At 36.6% G+C, this 20,837-nt stretch overlaps 1 protein-coding gene across 2 annotated transcripts in view; it reads left to right on the top strand.

The window, feature by feature from the left end:
* Positions 1-20,837, top strand: part of PDE7B (phosphodiesterase 7B) — a 355,250-nt gene that overhangs the window by 113,079 nt on the left and 221,334 nt on the right. The gene's annotated exons all lie outside the window — the stretch shown is intronic.

The following is a 20,837-nucleotide window of genomic DNA, read 5'->3' as shown; positions in this document are numbered from 1 at the left end:
TATTATGTTGGTGGCCTTAAACTTACTATTGTTCCATTGCTTTACTGTCTCTTGTTCCATATTTCATTGACTTATAGATATTTTATAGATTAGTGAACAGCTATAACTTGTCTACAGCTGTATAGAACATGTGGCAAAGGAAAAGATTTTGTTTTAAATAACTGTCAATAAGTTAGGTACCATGCAACCGAGTGATTTTAAATGCTTCTTGGAATATCAGCAAAACATAAAATTATAGACTTTTTATTTTAAAAATAGGATACCTTTTTTTGAAATATTTAGCAAAGTCCCTTGAAATCTTATGTTAAAGAAAGTGTTTGGTACAGTTATAGAAATCAGTACGGCTGGATCAAACCATTAGTAGTTGAAGTCTAAGGGCTGCCATTTTACAGCAATACTGTACCCAATTATATCAAAAAGAAGTGAACATGAAAGGTTTATTCTCTTGAAAGAAGAAAAAATACAAACATATATTTGCTAAAACTTAAAACACCACACCTGAATTTCATCAAGAAAAGGAATCAGTATCAATGCAACCACAATAGAAGCATTGCCTCACCATTGCCTGAAGGACTCATTTGTTGCTTAGAGTTCTAAGTGCCTCATCACTTAGAATTTTCTGAAGTCTTCCGTGAGAAAACTTGACTTCTCTAAGAGTAAAGGAGAAGGAGTTTGGAATCCTTTAAGAGCATTTCAGTCTTCTGATTTCTTTTTAATAATAAGTGTAGTTTGTGTTTTTGAAGGTAATATTGTGCCCTTAAGAACCAATCAAAATATGCAACTTAGAAAACTAAATATACATCTATATATCTAAACATCATCTCTGATCATGATGACTTTGTAATGTGGGGAGTTTATATTGAAGTCAACCTGAAAAATTTATAATTTTGGCATTATTGAGAGTCTGTAGTTTACAATGCTATTAATAATGGTTTCTCATGCACATAATTCCAGCACCACACCCATCCCAAATGATGTGGTATTTTTAAGTTCTCTTGAAAAGTCCATCTCTGTTTATGCATACTTAAAGTTTGGGATCTATGCTTGAACCCCACCTTTGTTCTGCTTTCAGGACAGTTGATATGGAATATGGGAAAGGGTCATTAGCCAGGGACACTGTGTGCAGTTTTGTTCTCTTTGACTGCTATATCTCCAGATTATTTTAACATTTCAGTTTTTATTTTTTGTGTTGTCTACAAATATATGAAGAATAATTCACCTTTACTAAAGTACTGGTTCAGAATCATTACAATAAATGAGACCTAAGTGTCAAATTCACCTTGAATTACTCTGAAATGCTGAATTCAATGTATTTTTAAGTGGATGCAAACTATGAGCCAGTGCAGATATTTCAGAGAATTATTTCTAAATTTAGAATTGTTTTTATGGAATAAAAAAAGGTAAATAAAAAATTTAATGGAAAGCTGGTTACATTGAAATTAAGTGCTCCTTAAGATTTTTTCAGAGGGCAATGTTGTCAGTCAAATTTAAGTAGCAAATTATAACAAAAGTTTTTTTCATCTTTCCCTCATCCTATGGCACATGTTTTATCTTTATAAAAAATTAGCATAATAGTTGTCTCAATCTAAAATTGGTCTCAGAAGTTTTCATATAAATGCCAAAGGGTGAGTAACTATATAGCAAGAATTGTGACTTACTTAGATGTAATGAACAAAGGAAAAAGAAAGGGGCGGAGAAATTATCCCTCATTGCAAGGTTACTATTTGAAATATGAGTTGCTAAAAAATTATTGTTTTTTTCAATTATAATAAAACTAGTAGGCTGAAAGAGCTAGAGTAAATAAAGAAATTATAGAAACTGATCAAGTTTGATTTGTTTCCTTAGTTTCTTGGCTAAGCTCAGTTTATGTAGGTAAATCCTGGGAAAAGAAGTACTCCAAAAATGATTTCAGATCAGGCTTGTGGCTTCTTACAAGTCCTTCTTTCCCTCAATATTAGAGTTTCTTCAAGTAGTATACCTTAATTTGTAACTTACGTTATTTTTATCACTCATTTTCTCTATCCTCTTTATAATACTTGAATATTTTCCTGTTTGAAATTTTCTGTGGCCCTACTTTGGCTTCATATATAATTTCTTTCATGCTGAAAGTAGTATTATAGTACTTGAATGCAAAGCCAGCAAATCCTTACCAGTCTTGACTTATAAGAAGGTGTTCATATTAGAAATTTTCCACTGAGCTTTTATTATAAATTATTTAAAACAATTAAAAGTTATTTAAACAACTGAATCAACATTGTTGAAACAATCTTGAAGCAACAGAATCAATATTTAAAACACAGAATCAGTATTTTATAAATGGTCAAAAGAAACACAAAGACACTTCATTTTTAGCCCCACCACTGAAAACTTAGTAATTGTTTACTTAGAACTATACAAATTGTTTAATATTTTGTAATTTTACAGATTTATAGAAATTCTGTAAAATGGAAATTAAAAAAATCTCTTATCCAGAATTTATTCTAGTATCATAATATAACATTCTCAGGAAAAAAAAGGAATAAAATATTCTGTGGGAAATGTCCTCTGAAATTTTCTAAATGTTTTTGTGTCTATCAATAAATGATAAGCAACTAAATAAAAAATTAAATTGTAATGAATACTTTAAAATTAATAAATTATATGAATAATGTTTAAGAAAAGTAGGTTATAAACCAAAACATGTAAATGTGAAGGCAATTTTTTAAAATATTAAATATGTTATTCAAAACTGTGTGTGCTTCAAAGGAATTCATTTAGTATCTATCCAAATAACTACTATCCACCAGGCAGTGTGCTGGGCTGAGCATTGGGAATGCAAAGACCACCAGTGCACATGTTCCATCAAAGGATTAACAATTCAGTAAGCAATTTTAAGTCTAAAACCAAAATCTTCAGTGATACAAAATAAAGAAGATAAAGTATATACAATAAAGTATATACAATGAAATAATAATAAAGTATATACAATGAAAGATGGAGAGATGACAAACAGCTGAGAAATGAAGTCACGTGGATTAAAATAGGCAAAGTTATTATTTGTGGTGGGTACAAGACCATATTGAAAAGCCCAGATTGGATACGACTAAACTAGAGGGTATTGTGTTAAGCAAAAGAAGTCAGAGGGAAAAGAACAAACGCTGGATGATCTCACTCGAATGTGTTATATAAAGAAACAAAGCAAATAGCCAATAGCCAATGAAAAAATGTCTTTGGACTCTGACTATAGAACTGAGATTATCAAGAGGGATAGTGCAAACCTTCTAGTGACATGAGGATGAAGGGTGGTGGAAATTCTTGGCACTTTGTAGTGGTAGAGGTGCAGTAACTTTGTGCACAAAACCACAAACTTCAACACTGTTGTAAACCATGTTATTTAATTATTGTGTTTTTTTAAAACCCAGATGCAAGAAAGCTAGAGTGTGAGAGGGCAGCAAGAATTTTAGAACACAAGGAAGATGAATAGGAAAAGAATCTGAGACCTTATTTTTAGACACTTTGTTACCATTAGCTACAAAAAGAACCAAAAATAACAGATGAGAGAGTTCTGGTCTTTTTAATTTAGTTAATTAGGGCATATTGTTTAGTCATTGAGTTCTATAGAAAACTACATAAACTGCTTTTTATAGGGTTGTCTTAGAACAGTTATTCATCTTATACTAATGAAATTAAATAATTTTAACCCAAAATATACTTTGACTTGGTGACCTAAGTTTTTTAAAAAATATATGTTACTTTCATTTTCTCTTAATATCAAATACCATAGTACTTTATTGAGGAAACCAGATGGTATTGTCATATTTTATTTGATATCATTTCACTTTTTAAAGATTTTGTCATCTGCTTAAATTGAGAGAATTTTATTCAACAAAAACTAATGGTTTTCACTAGAATCATAGATGTGTGGATTTTGTATGTGAGCTATGAGTTACAAGTATTTTTTTCTTATAACTTAATGTACAAAATTTTAGAGCAATATATCTATTATTAGAGCTGGCCACTTTGGTGTAAATAAAATAACAGACATATGAAGTCAATAGTTTGTGGCAAGTCATTTAAGCATCACAAATTTGGGGGCTAGCAAGATAATACAGCAAGTTGGATGCGTGTCTTGCAAATGGCAAACCAGAGTTCGGTCCCTGGCATCCCATATAGTCCCCAGAGCCCCACCAGGAATAATTTCTGAGCAAGGAGCAAGGAGCAAGGAGCATTGCCAGGTGTGGCACCCCCAAAAAAAATCCCCCAAAATTTTTTCAAAGAATCACAAATTTTTAGGTCAGAAAGATAGTACAGTGGTCAGGATATTTGCACTGCCTACAGTGCCTGGGTTTGACCCTGAGCGCCATATATGGTCCCTCAAGTCCCACCAGGAATATCCCTGAGCATGGAGAGAGAAGTAAACCATGAGCACTGTATGGTGTGGCCATCCAAAAATTCAATGTGACTTCCCCCAAAATTAAAAATTTCAATTTACTCTTCCTTAAAATTAAATTATAAATAATAATAAAATTATTATCTAGTTATTAGGTTTGTTAAGGACTAAGGACTATACAATTGTTAAGAAAGTATAAGTACATTTTTAGAAATTCTAGAAATATGTAACTCTAGAAATGTTATTTTTTTAATATTAGTGTAACTAGTTTCTTTTAAGTTCTTGTATTTTGTTTTATATTTGTAATATTTTTAGTGAAAATGGCAACTTTGGTATGTTTGGCATATTAAACTATCTCAATTTTCTCAGTGAATAGATATTTTAAACTTTATTTCTGAAATCTAAACATATCAGCCTCAAAACTTACCAAAGGTCATTATTAGGACCATTTTATGTGAACTTGACTCTAAGTTGGAAATCTACATCTAAAGACCTAAGTTTCATGGTCCTTAATTTTGATTATCAAATTTAAAAAGCTTTAGTATTTAATCAATTCATTTTAATGTGCACTTACAATGTTTTTATTTATATCACATAGATAAATCAATTTTTCTCTTTCTATAAATCACCTTCATGTCAAATTTTCTGTCAAAAAGAGAGAAAAATTAAACTATTGAAACCTGAATATTCCCAAGAGAGGTGGGGAGAATATTATTCCAGTTACTTATACAGGTTCCTGCCTTGTATTACCTGCTTTTGAATTTACCACAAAAAGGTCTAGTTTGATATTTGTTACTTTCCCACCTCTTCCCCACTACAACTTGTATACACTGAATAGAAATATAATGAAATCAAAGACTTTGTTTTATTAATTACTGAATGTCCATCCTCTAGGATAGCATTTGTCCACCTAGTCCCTAGTGATAACTCAATATATGCTAAATATATCAGTGATGATGCATTTTGGGGAAAAGTAGCAGCATTTATAAGGAACAACCAGCCATAAAGTTTTATCAAAGACAGGTTGGTCTAGCATTTATAGCCCTCTGCTAACTTAGTCAAGGGATTGGATAATCTAATCTACACGAAATATATTACTGCCATGCGACCTCTTATTATCTAGTTCATACTCTTGGAGAACCCAGCAGGCTACTGAGAGTATCCTGCCTGCACAGCAGAGTCTGGCAAACTCCCTGTGGGATATTTGATATTCCAACCAGTAAAAATGATGGATCTCATTCCCCTGACCATGAAATAGCCTCGAATGTGACACTTTCTAAAATCTCAGGGCTAGGACGAAGGAGATGCTACTGGTGCCTGCTCGAGGAAAGCGGTGAACAACAGAATGACAGTGACATTGAAGATAAGAAATATGTAGTTCTCCACAAGTAGGAAATTAGAAGCTCTCCTAAGAATCAGGCAGTTAGCAAATATTTGTTGAACATTGCAGTATGGTCAACCCTATGTTATGGTACTCTTCTGTGAAAGCTGATATAATAATGAACAGGATAATCCCCATTGCCACAGAATTTATCCTCCAGGTAGAACATTATGTTGAGAAAGCAGGAGGAAGCCCGTTATTTCTGTGTTTATAGAAATATATAGAAAATTATTTCACCCTCAGGTTTATGACTTGAAAGTCTTTCTGCATCATCCTGCTATCTTGAAATTTTTTATTTGAAAATCAGTTGTCCTGAATAAACAAAATAAAGTTTGCAATTTAAAGGTTGTTCTTTGGAATGTTGTTGCATTTACCCAGGAAAAAAAAAACACTATGGTGAATCAGCTGGAAGCCAGGGGACATATAAGAGCTAGCTGCAGATGAGGAACATAACCAAAGGTCAAGTTACTAGAACTTACATTGTCTCACCCAAATGAATTAAATGAACTTAATTCACGATCTGAAAATAGAGAAATGAGACCTACCACTTATATACAAAGTTACACAAGAAAAAATTGTGACTCAGACACTTATAGGTATGTATTATATACCAAGGTGTGGATGCAAGATATTGACTTTCTGGCACTTATCTCAGGAAGTTTCCAATCTATTGGGCCAAGGACTATGATGCTGGCAGTGACATCATGGCATGACAAATCAGAGTGAACGGCTAGAGTGTTAAGAGAAGTGGTGTGTGGGAAGGGCTATGAAAGTGATATTAAGGTGCTGAATGTCAGAAGCAGCAGATAGTCCTGTGAGACCAAGGAGGGACAATCCCTTAGGAAAGAGATTAGCACTTATAGGCAGCAGGAGCAGCAGGTACAGGAAGCTTAATGTAACCAATTATAGAAATTATAAGTCATTATGCCTAGAAAGTAGAATTGGAGGAGAAAAGGATAAGATGATCTGTGTGAAAAGAAAGGCGGGGCAGATTGTAAATATCCTTTCAGCAGGACTGAAAGCCTCTTAGTGGTGTTTATACAGATGAGCTCCAATGCGAGAGATGCCTTTTAGATGCGTCACCTGTTCAGAATAAAGAATTTACTAGAGCAGAACAAGTCTTCCACAAGGCTGTGACAAGGGTTATCAGTATGAGAAACCATAGCAATGACAGGTGAGCAATTATGACTCCTCACAGAAGATAGTTCTGGAAGTCAAAATACACATGATTCAGGGGACTCTGAAAATGATAATCATATGACTATGCAGTGAACTAGGTGTAGAAAATGAAGCTAAAACAATATAGAATTGATACCAGCACTGTTTAAGAATCTAAAGAAGCATAAGGTTGAATATCACAAGCAGTGAAGGGTGCTCATCTACTTCCTATGGGAGAGTTTCTTGGGAGACTGGTTTCAAATGTAAGCATATCTTAAAAAACAGTCAATGGCGCACTTATTATGTATGTATGTTAAGTATGCATTTAAGTGTCCATACTTATGTGTACATGTATTCATGGTTATGAATAGCCTGATGTCTATCAACAATTGAAATTGTAGCTTGCACACTTTGCACTTCCCACTCGGTTCCTATAACTGTAGTTAGCTATTGCTTAATTTAGGTAGAAAATTGTTTCTTGATTTTTTGTTGAAATATAGCTAAAATTCTGATATTCAACTTTTAAGTGAGTGAATTCTTATGGAGTTAGCATGTCCACATAAAACAGCAGTATAGATAGCTTCCCTCTTATCTCTTTCCAGATGTTATCTCACAAGGATTCAATAATGACTGACTTCTGTCACCATCACCTAATTTTGACATTTGTATAAGTAGAATTAAAAACATGCTTTTTTTCTGATGTGTCTTCCTTAACTTAATACTATCTATGGAATTTATACATGCCTCTTTTACATAGCTTGAGCTTGTTACATTTTCAATTATTTTGCAACAGATCAGAGGTCAGAAGATTACAACCCCTGGGCTAAATATGGCCTGTCACTTATTGCTTTGGACATAATTTTTTATTGGAACAGTTATACCCATTCATTCAAGAATAGTTTATGGAATTTTTTATATTATATTGGCAGAGCTGAGTTATTGTGTTAGAAACCATGTGATCCAAAAATCTTAACAATATATTATTGAAAAGGATAGCTGACCATTGCTATGGAATATTCTAGTGTGTGTGTGTATGAATTTATTTATTATAGCAATTCTGTGCTATCACATGAACAGTTGCTTAGTTTTACTTTGAAAATGATAATCTCTACTATGAATATTCCTGTCTGGTTTTGCACAAAAAAATGACACATATTCTCATAAGTATTTAGTTAGAACCACAACTATTAGGCCCTAGGACATGTATATGTTAGGCTTGAACTTATTTTGAACTTATTTGCCACGTTGGTCAACTTAAATTGAAACTTAAATTGTTTTCCAATGTGGCAATACCAATTTACCGACCCACCTGCTGTGTATAAAAATTCTATAAATAATTTAACACTTTATAATTACTTTTGAGTAAAAGTTAGAAACATAATTCATTGTTCCACTCAATACCAACAGCATTTTAGGTAATAGGCTTTAATAAAGATCTTGATTATCATTATGTAAACAAATAATCAGCTTGTTAATGGCACTAGTGAAACAGGTACTTCATTTTTTGATCTACCATGAACATTAAAGCATCTAAATTTGATGCAAAAAAAAGTTTTTAATGGCAATTCTTTGTTGAACACTTGTAAATATGTCCCCAACATGATTTTAATAAGTGTTTCCCAACCCACAGTGGAGCTCAAAACCAAACTGCAGTTTACAAATATAACTCTATTGTGCTGACATAGTCATTTATTACTTTGCTTTAAAAATGCAAGTAAATGTTTTTTACAGACATTATTTTGTATGTGTAATATAATAATATAAAAATTATACTCAAAGCATCCTAATTCTAAAAAATCAAGTCTATGTCCCTTACTAATATGGCATGAGAATTCTAAACTTAAACTTCCTGTGTTTCTTTAAGAATTTGTATATTTTTATTAACAATTGTTTTAGAAATGAAGCCACGATGCATTTTCATTTTGTCCTCCTTTTCTTGATTATTATTATTTTTTACTGTTACTGATGAGGTTTCATGGACACACCTCTCCAACATTCCAACACCACATCCTGCAACAGTTTATCACTTCCTTCCACCATTGTCTCAGCCCCCCTCATCCTAATTTTTTCCTGTCCCCTGCCAATGTAAGTTATTTTGTCTTTTTATCATTTTCTCTCTCATTGATAGAACAAGATCTCACTCACTAGTATTAGAGTTTAGTCAAATGATAGAATTATGATTTCCTAATATAAATAAAGAAGTGCCCTTTCGCTGCCAGATTGTAGGCTTATGCAAGATTCTTTCTTCCTTTTTAATATATAAATATTTTATTGTTATTGAAGTAAATTTCTTCAGTAATATTAGCTATTGCTTTGAGTGCACAGTGTTACTGCATCTCCGCCATTACCGAAGACCCTCTACCACTATCCTATGTCATTTCTACTCAAGGCCCTCTTGCCCAGATCCCAAACCTCCTTTCTCTCCCCACTCAGTAACATTGGTTCTGTTGTAATAATCCAAGAATTTGTTTATATTGGCTATTATATTTTGGTCCTTTGTCTCTTTTGTTTTCCAAGTGTTCACAAAATAATTATTAGTTTTGTAGTAAGATTTTAGGGTTTTCAGGGCTGGAGTGATAGTACAGCGGGTAGGGCATTTGCCTTGCATGCAACTGACCTGGGTTTGATTCCCAGCATCCCATATTGTCCTCTGAGCACTGCCAGGAGTAATTCCTGAATGCAGAGGCAGGAGTAACCCCTGTGCATCGCCATCTGTGACCCATAAAGCAAAAAAAATAAGATTTTAGGGTTTTCTTTTTAAGATTTCTAAAGTACAAAGATTATTTCTTGTTGTTTGTTTGCATTAGTAATACCTAAAAGTGACAGTGTCAAAACTTTAATAACTCCTCCTAGAAGTAAACTAACATAAATGGTGAGGTGTTTGCAATATGAACTTGAACTATATCTTGGCATTTGAGCTGTTGTTGAATTATGTCACATAAAATCACCTTCCCCCAAACAAAGGAACTTACTGAGATTGTGTGATCCCTTTGCATCATGCATAAAATTCCAGAAATCCAGTGTCTTGTTTTAGTTTAAAAAACTACCCTGACACACAACCCAAGAAATGGTGCAGAAATTGCAAAACAATTTGAAAGTCAAGTAACTAAGGTTTGTGGTTCTGTGGTAAAAGTAGCCTTCCAGAACAAAAACATAGAGCCTATTCCACAGGGATATATGAGAGCTCATTGCACAAATCTATCAAGCAATGTGGTAAAAAGAAAATAAAAGATTGTGGAGTTTCTTTAAGTTATAACATACAGTGAACACAGAGAAACACTTATGTCTGGACAAGTGCACACACAGCACTCCTCTGCCCCAGAGATCTTCTCACAGTTGTTATCAATAGGGATTTACGTTATTCCAGTAGATTATAAAGCTTTCATTTCAGTGAAAGTATTCTACATGATACTAAAATGGCACATGCATGTCTGTTACTGGTCGACGTTCCTGAGTGACTTATGCAAAGCGGGGAGAAGAGAGCCTTAAGTAGGAAATCTACTACATTCCCTGTCCCTACCTCTGTCAGCGAGGAGATTTAAGACAAATAACATCTGAGGTGAGCCCCTACTCAGTACACACTCCACATTCTGTCTCCCCAACCCTTCTGGGCAACCATCAAGCTGCACCTGACATTCACTTGTTCTGCATAGTGCAATAATTGATACCCACCACCCAATTTTGGGGGGAGCCTCGAAGTCAGGCTGGAGTGAGGAATTCTCTTTGCGGAAAAGGAAAGTCAGTCCTAAACCTTACCCAGTCCTTTTGGATCCAGTGCTTTCTCGCTCAGAAAAGAATCTCAGGAAGAGAAAAGCAGTTAAGTCAAAGTTTGTTGGGAAATAAAGGAAGTTCAGGAGAGAAAGGTGCAAGCTTAAGAGAGAACCCAGGCTTCTTAGAGTGGAGAGAGCACAACTCTATGTATCCCAGAGGTAAAGTAGGAAAGTGCACAGCTCAGAGGGGAAGTGCTGGGCACCATATGTACCTGGCAGCAACACATGCAGTAGGCAGTAATACATGGGCATGGGCAGTGTGTTACAAATTGATTTTATATAAACTTTCCCCAAACTATTCCCCCAGTCCATTGCTAGGGTGATTGCAACTGGGAGTTCGGGGCAGTTGATCGTCGCTTTCTTTTGCTATTCTTCACCTGGCTTTTGATGCAGTGCTGGGGTTCCTCCTCTCAGGATTACAGGCAATTCTCCTCTCAGAAAGCCTCCTGCACTAGGCTTGGAGTTCTGCATCTCAATGTTTTCTGACTCCTGGAAGGATGCTCTGTGTCAAAGGCCTCCAGGCCTTCGGGCTGATCCAGGTTGCAGATGCTGCTTTCCCCAAAACACACATTACCAGGTTCCCCCAATCTTCCTGTCTGTAACATGTCCAATAGTACATACATTTTTTCCAAACTCAGAGAGCATACAATACCAACAGTGATTCCAGTGTTAAACTTTAGAACTTGAGGTAATAATGACTGTTGGAGTAGGTTCATGAATTGCATTAAATGTTCCACTTTGGTGGAGGATGATGACAATGGCAGAGACTGTGCATAGGTCTGGACAACCTGTCTAGGGAAATCTTTGCTCCTTCTGTTCTTGCTCTGAACTTTAAACTGTTCTTACAAATTGAAGTCCAAAGGCTGGAGCAATAGCACAGTGGGTAGGGCATTTGCCTTGCACACAGCCGACCCGGGTTTGAGTCCCAGCAGGCCATATGGTCCTCCGAGCACTACCAAGAGTAATTCTGAGTGCATGAGCCAGGAGTAAACACCTGTACATTGTTGGGTGTGACCCCATAAAGAAAAAAAAAATAGAAGTCCAGTTTTTCTTGTTACTGTCAGCAACTTTCAAATACACAATGCAGTAGTGTTAACTATAATAATTATTCTGTAAGCACATTCCTATAATATTTATCTTATTTACCACTAATTTTGCCCAACTACCATCCTCTGCCTCTAATAACCCTGGGTCCATTTCATACATCCTTATATTTAGCTTTTGAAAATTAATTTTGTTTTGTCAAATGCCACATGAAGTTAGATGATTTGGCATTGCTTCTCACTGACCAATTGCACTCAACATTATATCCTCATCTAACTATTGGTCGTCTCTAAATCTTCTTCAGGAAAATGACTTTATGTCTGGCCATTTTTAAGTAAGATTGCTTGTGTTTTGTTATTGACTTGCATTAGTTCTTTATATGTTTTAGAATGTACTCCTTTATCAGATACAATTTATTAAAACTTCTCCCATTCAGTAGGTTTGTTGATTTTTTTCCATTGTGTTGATTTCCTCTGCTGTGAAAAATCTTTTGAACTTCATATAGTCCAACATGTTTATTTTTGCCTTTTCCGCTTTTGCTTTTGGAGTTAAGTCCAGAAAAATCATTTCCAAGACCAATGGCAAGACATTTAGTGTCTCAGTTTTATTTTAGGATTTATTTTGATTTCAGATATTACATTGAAGTCTTTAATCCATTTTGAGTTAATTTTGATATGTAGCATGAGGTGGTGTTACACTTTTTTGATTTTTGCATAAGTCTGTTTATCAACACTATTAATAAGACTGTCATTTCTCCTTATGTATTATTCTTCATCATATTGCTATAAATCAATTAGTTATATGTGCATATATTTATTTCTGGGCCTTTTAGCATGTTCCATTGATTCATGTGTCTCTTTTATGAAAATATGCCCTTTTTGTCATTATAGTTTTATAATATTGTTTGAAATCAGAACACATGATGCCTCCAGATTTGTTTATCTTTTCATGATTATTTTGACCATTTAGGATCTCTTGTGAGCCCATACAACTGTTAAGATTCTTTGTTCTTTTTCTGTGAAAAATGTCACTGATATATTTATAGAGATTGAACTGAATCTATAAATTGCTTTATTTTTTTAAAAAAGGGGGTATAAAAAGTTGCTGCTTAAAACTTAGAAATTATATTAAGAGATAGATAAATAAGTTTTGTAACCAAAAGCAGTGTGCATTTGTGATTTTATTAAACTCTGAAAATGCCTAGAGTTTAACAGGGACAGGACCCTGGAACAGAACTTTTCTGAGAACTAAGAGAGGAGCTCTATTGCGGATTCACTACCAGGATCTCACCATTCTACAAAGAAGTGATCGTTGATGTCAAGAGAGGGGTGCGGCAGGGTGATACCATTTCACCGAAACTCTTCAGTGCCACCCTCGAGAACATCATGCGACGACTGGAATGGGAAGGAATGGAAGTGAAGATAGATGGTCGGCAATTACACCACCTCCGCTTTGCTGATGACATTGTTTTAATAACACCAAACATCAGCCAAGCAGCACAAATGCTGGCCGACTTTGACCGTGAGTGTGGAAAGGTAGGACTACAGCTGAATCTTACGAAGACAATGTTTATGAGAAACAGCCTCGTTCCTGACGCCCCATTCGCTCTCAATGGAACGACCATCTCCGAGTGCAACAGCTATGTGTACCTAGGTCGAGAGGTCAACATGACAAATGACCTGGCACCCGAGCTGCGCAGGAGGAAGAGAGCGGCTTGGAACGCCTTCAAGAACGTCGAAGAAATAGCTAAGAGGACGAAGAACCTCCGGCTCCGGGCACATCTCTTTGATTCCACTGTTCTTCCTGCATTAACATATGCCTCAGAGACCTGGGCCCTACGCAAACAAGATGAGAACGCCATTCAGGTCTCCCAAAGAAGAATAGAAAGAGCTATGCTTGGAATATCACGTTTCACTCAAATGAGAGAACGAATCCGGAGTTCTGACATCCGTCGACGATCAAGGATCAGGGACGCTGTCTCATTTGCCAAGGTGTCGGAAATCAGATGGGCTGGTCACGTAATGAGATTTAAAGACGACCGTTGGACTAGAGCTGTTACTGATTGGATTCCACGGGATGTCAAGAGACCGCGTGGCCGCCCACCTACCAGATGGTCAAACTTCTTCCTGAAGATCATGAACGATCGGTTTGAGGCCCTTCATGTTCCCGGAGCGAACAGATGCCATTGGGCTACACTAGCACGCGACAGGGACAAATGGAGACGTTACTGGCGCCCACTCGAGCAAATCGACGACTAACGGGAAGTTAAGTGATTAAGTGATTAAGAGAGGAAAATCTTTGTTCTGGCTCTATCACCTAGTTCACTATTTTCTCACAGGGAAACTAAAGCATGTTTTGACCCTGTTAGACATCTGTTTTATAAATTATTTTTCTGGTCCATTTTTATTCTCTCCTTTACCTTTGTTACTGTTGTTATCATGAATGAGGATCAGACATCATGTTAGCATTCACTGAGGGTCACTTTAGATGTGGTGCTCACTCACATGCTCACCAAGGGACACACTGATTTAGTGGTGATGATCACATACATGCTAGTTGGTATGCTCACCCAGAGTTACTGTGGTGCTCAGACTTCTTTTTGCTCAGCTTTTATTCATGATGCTTACTAGGAGTTGAACATTTTAATTGTAACGCTTGCATGTACTAGTATATGCACTGGAAACAGGAACTTGTTTGACAGTATAGGTCCCAAAGATATCCTCAAACTGTATTCACTGTATTTGGACAACATTGGAGGTTAAACTCGTTGCCTTACACTTGCAATGCAAGGACATTTTTATTTAGAGTCTTTTCCCAAACCCTGTCCATTTATTTTTATTGAGGTATCATAGTTTACAGTAGAATTGAAGTTGTTATTTTAATGTTGCGGAGTTACCCTGGTTTCAGTATAAACTATGCACTAAAATGAAATTCATTGATTTCCCTAAAATTTATAGCTTTTAACTTGCACTCATGATGTTGTCATTACAAAGAACAGCATTGATCAGCTCTGCTAAGAGTTTCTAATGTATATTAATAAGTTAAAGATAAGGAAGACAAAGTATTGTTTTGTATGATGCTTCACTTAGAGCATAAACTTGGTTAATCCAGGACTTATATAACATAACTGATAATGCTGATTTGCCTCGTAAAGAGATTTGTCAAATGTATACACTCTTCTGGCCACTGGAGAAACAGTAGTGAATAAAACAAAACCAAAATTTTCTCACATGTGGAGCTGAGGGTTTAGTGGCATATGAAGAAAGTCCCAGAGGGAATGGACAGTGAATCATGTACTGTATTATTTTCATGGTGACAGTTGAAGAAATACAAAATGTTAAAAGCAGAACAAAGTGCTGCTAAGGGGTGGAAAAATAAAGATAGTAGTGGAATTGGACAGCCAAAGCTTTCCCTAAGAAGTGACTGTACAATAATTTACAGAAAATTATCGTATTCATAGAAAAAGCACAAACCAGGACCTGAATCAGAATTGAGCCTGGAGAACCCTAGGAGCAGAGGGAGACCAGAGTGCTGAAACCCCGTTAAGAAGGAAGCGCTGAGAGAACTTGAGTCCCTGTAGGAATTCTCCAGTTAGCCTGTGGGATATGAGAAACCAATGGAAATTTAAGAGCACTGTGTCACATGATCTGATTTTTATTTTTAAGTGCCTTGGTGTTTATGTTAATTATTCAAATTAATGAAATACGGAGAGTTGCATTATGGTTCAAGAAAAGTACATTCTCACTGTTCTAAAATGGGTACTTTGAAAATACGTATTTAAGAAAACAACTAGAAACAGACTTAAGGTCAATATTTTATATGCTCCAGATAAACAGTAGGGTCAGTGTTCAGCTAACTTAGAAAGTTCAGCTAGAGGAATTATCACGTTAAAGTGGTTATAGTTCAGAAAAGATGTAGCTCGATAGATAGTTTAGCAGGTAAGATGCCTGCCATGTGGATCCATGGCACCCCCTGATGATCCCCAGTGCCCCACCAGGAGTCAGCTCTGAGCACCACCAGATGTGGCCAAAAAAAGGGCAGGAAAAGAATAATCATTTGTCCAAAAAATTTTCTCTCCTTAAAGACCATTTCCTTTATTTGATGTTTTTAGATTTTTTTTTTTTTTGCTATTTTAATCACACCCGGCAATGCACAGGGGTTACTCCTGTGCTTCACACTTAGGAATTACTTCTGGTGGTGCTCAGGGAACCATATGAGATGGTGGGAATTGAACCCAGGTCGGCCGCATGCAATGCAAATGCCCTACCCGCCCCCGCTGTACTATCGCTCCAGCCTCTAGAATTGTTTAATGGAGTGGACTAACTCAATGTGTTTCTACTTTAAACTCTTCCTTTTTAAAAATATGATCCTGAAATCTAGTTAATGATCTATTTAGTCAAAACACTTTTTCCTAAAAGAATAGTTACAATGGGAAAACTGTCCATTTTCTATTATTCTTAAAAGTAAATGTTAGTAAATATTATCAAAGTTAATATCGACCAGATCATCAAAAGGCAAAGAGAAATGACACTGGCTATCAGGGGATTTGCACACCAGCCCGTTACTGTTCCATTGACCTCGACTTGAATGTGAACAGCTCCCCATGGAGTTTGCAACATGGTGGCACTGGGAATCAGGATAACTAGCTGTGAGTGACTTTGAAGGAAATCTTTGAAGGCTATTTTGAGAACCATTCAATGACATAAATCTCTTTCCTTTGACTTATTCAATTAGAAAATCAGCATACCACCATGTCTCTTTTCCTATTCATATTGATTTTACCTCAAAAGAAAATGTGTAAGAATTTCCTAAGACAAATCAATACAGAAAATGTAAGGTAACTCTGTAAAATAAAGGATCCCAGTAAACAATACAAAATTCCCCATTCAGTTTTACCAACATTTTTGAGTATCTGCTGTAATCCCAAAATTAATGCTTAATAATAAAGTTATGAGGACATTCTTGATGCCCTTCTTTCAATAATCTGTTTCTCTAGTCTTATGTCATCCACCTCTTCACTTCTTTGAGGGGGGGGGGGGATTTTTTTCATCTTTATTTATTTATTTTGTATTTAGTGAGACACCATGAGGTACAGTTGTAGACTTACAAACTTTTGTGCTTGGGTTTCAGTTATACAATAATCGAGTACCCATCCCTCCACCAGTGCCCATTCTCCACCACCACTGATCCCAGTATTCCTCCCACCCCCCAACCCCTACCTCTTCACTTCTGCAAGTTAAAGGAAGTGATAGAAGAAAATGGAACTAAATCCTTTTCCTGCAGAGGTGTTGTTCTTAAAAGTCTATGGATATTCCAGACACACATTGACTGAAATCAGGGTCATCTCTGTTGATTCATGCTAATCTGGGTGAAAGGACCAATGGTCCCAACAGTTCTCTACTGGATAGATTTGATTGGGATCTAGAACCTGATTTCAAACCCTGTCTCTTCTAATAACTATGCCATAATCCTTTTCTCAAATCCTTTGTCTTTTTAATGTGACCATCAACTCACTAAGTGGCTCCTACAATATCTGTATTACATATGAGTTTTGAAGATAAAAAGTTTTTTTCTTTTTGGGCCACACCCAGCAATGTTCAGGGGTTACTCCTGGCTCCACACTCAGGAATTACTCCTGGCGGTCCTTGGGGGTCTATATGGGATGCCGAGGATAGAAACTGGTTGGTCATGTGCAAGGCAAATGCCCTATCCACTGTATTATCACTCCAGCTCGAAGATAAAAAGTTTAAATTTGAGAAACAACTTCCTAAGTTTGAAGATCAAATAAAGTCATAAGAATAAACCACTTGGTCAAAAATTTAGTTGTCTGACCTGCTGCAAGGTGAGGAAAAAGTATGATGACTTATTCAGAGATGATAGCTGCGTGAACTAGCTTCAGTTTACCTTCCATTTAGGTAATGTTTGTGAACAGAATTATCTCCAGAGCTACAAGTTTCAAAAAGCTCAGCTGATGTTCTGAAGGAAATAGGTTTAAAACTTGACACCTGAGATCAGATGTAATAGTCAACTGTTAACCAAAAGAATTTTTCTAGATTAATTAATGTATTGAATCAGCATTAAATGGGGCCAGAGAGATACTACAGTAGAAAAGGCATTTGCATGCATGCCACTGACCCAAGTTCAACCTCTGGCACCATATATGGTGCCCATACTCCACCTAGGATTGATTTCTGGGTGCAGAGTAAGAAGAAAGCCCTGAGTACCACAAGGTGGGGCCCCCAAAATTATCTGTCATTGTCACTGTCCTCCTGTTGTTCATCGATTTGCTCGAGCGGGCCCAGTAACATCTCCATTGGAGACTTTGTTGTTACTGTGTTTGGCATATCGAATACCTCACGGGTAGCTTGCCAGGCTCTGCCGTGAGGGCGAGATACTCTCGGTAGCTTGCCGGGCTCTCCAAGAGGGGCGGAGGAATCGAACTCGGGTCGGCCATGTTGGCTGCGTGCAAGGCAAACACCCTACTGCTGTGCTATCACTCCAGCTCCCCAAAATTATATATATGTAATATATATATTGTATATATGCTTTATGCTAAAATAGAGCCTTTTATAATTTGGAGGTATTTATCGCATGCATACTCTGTATGATGTACATTTTTCTCTACCAAGGAAGAAATAGTAATAACAAATTAAGGAAGAAATAATAATAACAAATTAAGATATCTGTCCCCTGAACCCCGACTAGGAGTGATCAATCTCTGAGCACAGCACCAGGAGTAAGTCCTGAGCATAGTCAGATGTTAAAACAAAACAAAGAAAAAATAGGTCTGGTCCTGTTTTATTAATTTTTATTAATCAATATTTATTAATGTCATTAATTTCTGTTAACATGATTGGTAGAAATTATTAAAAATTATGTAATAACATACAAAAAATCTAGCAGTGATAAAGACTGCAGAGTGTGACTGAAAGCAGGATAAAGTGGCTGGAGAGAAACATGGAAGATAGGGTAGACAAGTCCTACTGGGTAAATCTCTAAAAATTCTAAGAAGTACACTCATCTCTAGGAAATCATTCAAGGTACAGTGCCACAAAGTTTGGGCAAGATTGGGGCTTGACAAGAACAGATGACTGGTTAAAGAAACTTTGGTACATCTACACAATGGAGTACTATGTAGCTGTTAGAAAAGGAGTTATGAAATTTACATACAAGTGGTACTACATGGAAAGTATGATGTTAAGCGAAATGAGTCAGAAAGAGCGGGATAGACATAAAAAGATTGCATTCATCTGGGGAACATAAAGTAACAAAATAGGAGACTAACACCCAAGAATAGCCGAGATTAGTACCAGGAGGTTTGCTCCATGGCTTGGAGGCCAGCCACACATGCTAGGGGGAAAGGGATCTCAGATACAGAAGGGAGTACCAAATAAAGGGTGTTGGGAGGATCCTCCCAGGATGGGAGAAGCATGCTGAAAGTAGACTATAGACCAAACATGATTGCCACTCAATGCCCATTTTGCAAACCACAATACCCAAAAGAAGAGAGAACAAAAGGGAATGCCCTGCCACAGAGGCAGGGTGTGATGGGGGACATGGGGGGAGGGGGTGGAAGGGATACTGGTACCCATGGTGGTGGGAAATGGGCACTGGTGGAGGGATGGTTATTTGGTCATTGTATAATTGAAACCCAAGTACAAAAATTTGTAAGTCTACAACTGTACCTCATGGTGTCTCACTAATAAAATTTTTTTTAAAAAAAGATTGGGACTGGAGCCATAGCACAGTGGGTAGGGCATTTGCCTTGCATGTGGCCAACCCGGGTTCTATTTCCAGCATCCAAGTGGGGACCCTGTGCATCCCTGAGTATGACCCAAAAAGCAAAAAAAAAGAAAGTTTGTACAAGATAAAGGCTCAGGGTCTGAAATGGGATGAACAAGAATGATAAGGGGTCAAAAACCTAAGTGGAAGAGATTATTGGTACAGAAAGAATTCTCTAGACTGGTGCTTCTCAAAGTAAAATGCACACAGATCATCTGGGGACATTACTAAAATGCTGGGTTTTGAGTCAGCAGTTCTGAAATGGGTCCCCCAAACCCTACGTGTTTAATAGACTTCATATAAGGCCTTTAACTATGATAAAAATATTTGCAGTACTTTAACGAGGAAGTGTCATGGCATAACTTTAGGTTGAAAGAGCACCATCTTGTAGCTAGGAGGAAAATTCAGAATTACATGGGCATTGAGAATGACTAGTGGTTTGGGCCAGGAAGACAGGTGTGGTGTAGTTGGAAGTTGAAGTTTAGGGAATATTTTGAAGATAAGGTGATAAAACTTACTAAGAAATTAAATATAGTAAATAGAAGGTGATGGAGCCTCAGTAATAATGGCAAACACAAGTGAATAGAGATGTCATTCATTGAATGAGATGAGCAGGAGAATAGAGGGTACAGCGTGATGTGTTATTAAAGAGGAAGATATTATGATTAAATTGTATCTCCAGCCCCATCCCCGACACACACACAAATTTGTATGTGAAAGATTTGTATGTGAGATCATTCTGGCAGGACAGAAAGAAGAAAGAACGAAAGAAAGAAAGAAAGAAAGAAAGAAAGAAAGAAAGAAAGAAAGAGAGATGGAGGGAGGGAGGCAGGGAGGGAGAGAAAGAGAGGAAAGAAAGAAGGAAAGAAGGAAGGAAGGGAGGGAGGGAGGGAGGGAGGGGAAAGAAAGAAGGAAAGAAAAAAGGAAAGAAAGGAAGGGAAAGAAAAAAGGAAAGGAAGAGGAAGGAAGGAAGGAAGGAAGGAAGGAAGGAAGGAAGGAAGGAAGGAAGGAAGGAAGGAAGGAAGGAAGGAAGGAAATTTGGATACACTAGATATATAGAGGGGGGAATAATGAAAATGTTTATCTCCAAACCAAGGAAAGAAGCCTGAATCACCTCACAGCCTTCAGAGGAAGCAGCCCCTTAATTTGGGGCTTTCAATCTCCAGAACTATGAGACAATGAATTTCTGCCACCATAGATTGTGACATTTTTTTTGCATCATCCAGGCAAACTCTTAGGAAAAAGAACTCTTATACTGACCCTTGCAAAGCCCATGTGTGTGGGTAAGGAAGAATCTAGGGAGATTTATGGATTCTTTCAGGAGGAAAGAATG

This window comes from Sorex fumeus, unplaced genomic scaffold (assembly GCF_029834395.1).
Source record: "Sorex fumeus unplaced genomic scaffold, SorFum_2.1 ptg000061l, whole genome shotgun sequence".
NCBI lineage: Eukaryota > Metazoa > Chordata > Mammalia > Eulipotyphla > Soricidae > Sorex > Sorex fumeus.
Note: the sequence above shows the minus strand (reverse complement) of the source record. Positions and strands in the feature narration are given on the sequence as shown.